Genomic DNA, 6,208 nt, shown 5'->3' on the forward strand with positions numbered 1-6,208 from the left:
CTTATTGTATGTGCCTGATTTTGCTTTGAAGTCCACTTTGGAGAGTGCAGTGGTGTATGGTGAACGCCAGCACATGGGTACCTCTATCTCTTTCTGATTAATACCACCCCCTTTATCTGTTAATCCAGTAACTCAAATGTGGTTAATGTGCAGATCACTCTGCACTCAATTGTTGGTTTTAAAGTATACATTGCATGCCTTATGTCTGTAATCTTGGCTCTGGTATGGTTACTGCTAAATGGTATACTGCCTTCCCACACAGACCCCCACACTGAGAGATCTTTCCTGTAAATGGGGTTTATCTGTGCACCAATGATTAACAACCAAATCGATCGTGTCAAAGGTTGAGTCAGCTACATCTGATAGACACAACATTGTTTTATATTGAGACAGCATAATTTGAAACAGATATAAAACTCTGAACAGCCTAGACCATCTTTCCTAATCATTTGTCCTCCATGTATAGAGATGAAAGAGGAGTTAATCATTGTCTCCATGCTCAGTGATATTAGGTTAAAAGGTGGCCAACATAACCACAGATTTTCATGAGCATTTCCCATAAAGACTTTTGCTTGTTCTGTGTTAAATCATTAACATTATGTTGCTTTGTTCTAAAGATGCAGAAGCTGATTGCTTCAGATGCATGGCTGAATAATATAGTTATAAGTAACTGGAGAACCAAAAGAGACCAGTTCACTAAACTGAGGTTGGATTTTAGTTTTAACTATGATTTCTATTGTTAGAATTGATGTGCTTAATTTTTATAGGACACCTTTCATTCACATACGAGCAAAAGCACTTTACCAATATTATTTAGTATTTGTGTGACAATAATGCCTAGAAGCCCAAACCAAGATCAGGGTCCCCCCTGTGCCTTATGTGTACATATGCAGTGAGACACAGTCTGTTTTAAAGAGCTTATAATCTCAATAGTAAGCTCCCATTTAGGCACCAAAATGAGAGCTGAACTAAGTCTAGCCATTAATGTCGATGCTTACGCTGGAGCTGTAGAGCGCATGTGAAAATCTGGCCCTCTGGGTCTTGTCTCAGGTCTCCCAAGAAGTCTATGGCAGAGCAAGGCGTTGAACCCAGATCTCTGGAGTCCCCATCCAGCACCGAATCACCAGATCATTCCTCCTCCTTTACCATTTATTGTAGTTTATGCCAGTTTGTCTGAGAGCATGTATAATTCCTTGGGCAAGTTATTGATAAAAAGGTAAGAGAGGTGTCATGATTTGTAATAATCTACCGAATCATAATGTCAATGGTGTCACCCTCTGCAGCATAGTCGGGGGTGGGGAGGGGCTTGCTACTTCACCCCACCTCTAGCTGTAGGTCCTCTGGTTGATGGAAATGTTGACAATACAGTCTTATCAGAAATGGGTCAAGTTGAGCCTTATTCAAAAGCCCTTTCTCTCGCAAACACAATGGTACCAAACATGAGACCCCTGGGACAATTATGTAGCTATATATTTGATAAAATATTTAGCAATGTTTTTAATTATACTTTAACATGGGCATGTGAAACATGCAGCCCTTGCAAAAGGCTCTCAACTGACAGTGCTGTGTTATATCAGTTAATGCTTAGAACAGAATACCGGTTACAGACTTCTGTAAATGGAAGGAGTGCTTCCAGTTGATTTGCCCTCATCGGCAAAAAAGAAGCAATTCAGTGGTATTGATTGTCATCTTTGTTTATTATGCCAAAATAGCTGTAATGAGTCGCCATTAAGAATCAACATCCGGCAAGAAATTTACTGGAATCCATCCGCCAATGGTATGCAAACAGGTCCGCAACATACATTACATAACATAACTCATTGCAATCCCAAAGTAATTTATTACAAAATCCTTGTTTTCACTTTGGTCTGGATCCATTTTGGACATCAGGAGGTAGAGGACTAGTAGTTGAATCTTTGGTAAATACCATCACAGAGGATCTGGTTAAACACAATGCTTGGTGGCACCTTACATGCTATAAGAAGTGCACTCATTAGCTGAATTTGACAAGGTTGGAGAGAACGTAAATCAAGCATCAGGAAAAAGTTGAAGATGTTGGGACAAGTGCGAGACTCGCCTTACAGTAGGTCTGATGGCATGTGTTTTGAGAAGAACACCTGCTTCTGTGATACGCTGGAAGCCTGAAGGCATGCATTAAGCACAGTTTCAACATGCGAGAAGGTGAGAAACTGTATGAAGCAGTCATTCTTAGTGAGAACGTTGCTTGGAAAGTGGGTGCATTGACCCCAGAGTCACCCACGCGTATGACATCATGTATCATACTGAGTGCTACATCAAAAATATATGTAATGTGTTGCGGCAAAAGTAAAAGTAACAGAAACAAATAAAGGTTTTACTACGGAAAACGGTGCAACTCAGCTGGAGTTCATAAATTGCCTCACAGAGGCTCTAATGGATGGAAAAGTGGTGGCGATGGCTGACGCAAAGGCTAAGTACAGAGAAATACATGCTTAGAATGGGATTGAAGAGGAACTCACGCTTCGCAGAAAGGCTTTTAAAGCACTTGTCGTCAGGGGCCGGACCAGCTGCTGGCCTGCTCCCTGACAAACTTCGCTGCTGGGTAACCAGTGAGCCTACTTGCGCTGCCTTGGAACTGACGGAGTAGCCACAGCATCTGATTGGTTGCTGTTTAGCGGCCCTGCTTCTGAGCCTGGCACCCACAGCAGATCAGTGGCAGCTCAATGTGTACCATGCTCGCATCTGTGCTCGCCTGCTCCTGCTTCTAATCCCTGCATCTGCCCTGCTCCATAGAATCATAGAATATCAGGGTTGGAAGGGACCCCTGAAGGTCATCTAGTCCAACCCCCTGCTCGAAGCAGGACCAATTCCCAGTTAAATCATCCCAGCCAGGCCTTTGTCAAGCCTGACCTTAAAAACCTCTAAGGAAGGAGATTCTACCACCTCCCTAGGTAACGCATTCCAGTGTTTCACCACCCTCTTAGTGAAAAAGTTTTTCCTAATATCCAACCTAAACCTCCCCCACTGCAACTTGAAACTCCAATCTGCTTCCAGTCTATGCTTCTGCCTGGTTCCCATCCTTGTTTCCAAACCTGCTCCTGTTCCAGCTACCTTCCGCTCTGGTGCCAGCCCCTGTTCCTCTCTGGCTTCTCAGTTCTGGATTTGATCCTTTGGCCTATGACTCTGGTTATCCTCCAGCTCCAGCATTCAGCTTCTGTTCCTCTAGTACTGATCTTTGGCTCCACCTCTGGCCAACGACTCTCGTTACCCACTGGCTCTGGCATTCAGTTACTGTGCCTCCAGTGCTGACCCTTGGCTCATCCATGGACTCTGTTCTCCCGCACCCATCTCTAAGCAGTAGACCAAACTCTTGTTTCAATCACCAGGCCTGACCACCCACAGCCCAGTCAGTCGCACATATTGAAAATGAACTGTGGGATATGGGTAGTTTTTAGCAATCCTATCCGCAGAAATGAATCGCAGCACATATCCTTAAATGCAGCAAAAGACGTGGCACTATCAAAAGCAGAAGAAAGTGCTAATGTCAACAGTGATATGAAGACTCTATTTGCAGCTGCTAAATTTTTATGGAGAACTAGTTTGTCCTGCTAGATGGACATTCAGGGATCCATAGCTGATGTCAAACCTGAAAAAATTGTACTGCATGTGAAGAATTGCTTGAAGAATTTTGGCATCGCCTGATGTAATGAAGCTGCTGCCTTGCACTGTTCAGTGGAGTTTCTTCATAGTTCCCATGTGTAGGCTTGCACTAAAATTATCTTGCTTGCCATCAATGCCACAGAGAGAGAGTTCTAATGAACTCTGGAGTTTTGCACAAGACACAGATGTTCTAGAGCTCTCTGTGAAACATTACCCCAGACTTCCGCAGGATTCCATTTTTGTGACTGCTGCTGGGGAACAGAATCGCTGTATATCCCTCAGAGATGCGTTCGTATCACTCGGACCATTAAAAGTCACCCCATTGCCAGGCTTCCACATCCTTTCGGGATGTGACACTACTGGAAGGTTGGCTGGAAAGATCAAATTATCTTACTGGGAAGCATCTGAGTCAGCCTCTGAAGACTTTTTCCTTGCTCTGAAAGTGCTTGGAATGGTTGAGATAGACACTGATTTGGTCATAAATGCACTGGAGGTGTTCATACACCAGGTTTACCATTTGAAGACCAACATTACAACACTTGCAGAGCTACATTTTCCAAGAAGCAGACAAACAGAGAAAAGTTGACAAGAAATGCATTTATACCCTCTAGCAAGAGGGTAAATTATCAAGCAATGGAATGGCTCCAGGATGGTCGAGTGCATCCAAAACTACCCTTCCCTGTCAGGCATAGATGGGTCTTGGAGGGTGGACTGATCACACCAGTTACATGTGAAATACCATGCATTCCTGAATCAGCCCTTCAGGTAATAAAATGCTCATGTGGAAAGACCAAATGCTTAGCAACCTGGAAATATTTGGCTAGCAGCCTGCCTTGTACAGAGATGTGCAAGTGCAGCATGAAGGAGGAGGAGTGTGACAACGTGCCTAGCAGTGCCACCCTGGAAGGAGATGACACTGCTGATGACCTGATGAATAAATGTTTTCAGTCCTACACGTCAAGGCTAACTTCTTTAGGATTACCAAAGATCAGTGCCTTTTTTTATGTCAGACATGCGTCCCTGTGTTAAAGTATCATTAAAAAAGTTGAGTTGTAAATATTTTTTGACTATATATCGATACAATTGTTCTAGGCATCTCGTGTCCGTGGGAGAAAGGGCTTTCGAATGACATCCAACTCTTCACCCATTTCTGATGGTATATTATCAAAATTTCCACAGACCAGAGGACCTGAAGCTAGTGGCCAGCGTTTTCCCCCTTTCACACCACAGAGGGTAAAACCATTAAAATAATGATTCTGTAGATTTTTACGATTCAAATGACACCTCCCTTACTTTTCTATCACTAACTTGCCCGCGGAATGAGATTTTACTACATTGTGCTCCCAGACAAATTACCAAAGTGACTATGTAGGCCACTGAAACAGCCGTTTTGCACACGGATGTCGCTCACATGCCGCCTTAGGACACAAATCTGCAAGATATTGAGCACCCTGAACTCTTTTCTGAAATCAGTGAGAATTGAGGGTGCTCGTTACCTAGGTGGAGTTCAGCAGCGCCTAGAAGGATCCATCCGTTCAGCACTGGGATCTATTTTATTAAGAGAGGAGATGTTCACCAGGACCGTGGGGCCATTCTCATAATTTCTGAGAATCCCAGGGCATCTTTAAATTCCACCCAGATGGCCACCAAACATGAACAAACAGAACCAGCAATGCTGTCAACTAAGGTGCTATGCAAACACATAAATAAGACCATCCCTGCCCCAGAGAGCTCAGTCTACACAAGGGGAAAAAGAGGGGTGGAACAGCACGGTAAGAGTAAAATGGAACCCATTATGCATAATAAATACTATCCCCAGGTCACCTCTTGCCTAGCCATTGTAAAACCTTAGATATGAGGAAAAAGGCAATTTCTATGTAACCTGACATTTAATACAAGATGATTCATAAATTTTAAGGCTAGAAGCGACCCCTATCGTTATCTGATCTGATCTCCATAGAACTAGAGGCTCTCTTTTAGAAAGGCAATTTAATTGGGTTGGATACTGCAATCCTTACTCCGCAAGTGGCATGGGCCCAAACAGGGCCAAACACTTCTAACTTCCAGTGTAGTGCCTGCACTTCTCAGGAAATGGCCTCTTGTCTGTGGAATGGAAAGTTTCACTGCAGAATTAAGCAGAAACCTGTCCATGCCTTGTCTCTCTCATTCCTTTTCAACAACAAACAGATAGGTTGGGGTTTTTTAAGTATTTTTCCAGTCGTCCCATCTCCTAGCCGCCAGATTTTTAACTCACATGTCACTTCCCATTGACTATTTTCTAAGGCAAGATTTAAATATGTGACTTTACTGGTGAAATATTTACTTTTTCAGCAATGCCTTGAGGAAACCTAACAAATGTAGGAGAAATGTAAATTGCTCCTAAGCTGATTTTTATTTTCTCTGACATTCTCCAACAGAGTTTTCAGAACTTCCTGTAGAAAGCTGTGTGCTTGCAACTATAAAGGTTGTCATGTGAATTTGTCAGGAGGTGGGTCATAGTTTTTCTACATGGTAAACAAAAGATCGACTAATTTACCCTTTGCTGCTTGAACCACTTTCAGAGCCCATA

This window comes from Eretmochelys imbricata, chromosome 8 (assembly GCF_965152235.1).
Source record: "Eretmochelys imbricata isolate rEreImb1 chromosome 8, rEreImb1.hap1, whole genome shotgun sequence".
Lineage (NCBI taxonomy): Eukaryota > Metazoa > Chordata > Testudines > Cheloniidae > Eretmochelys > Eretmochelys imbricata.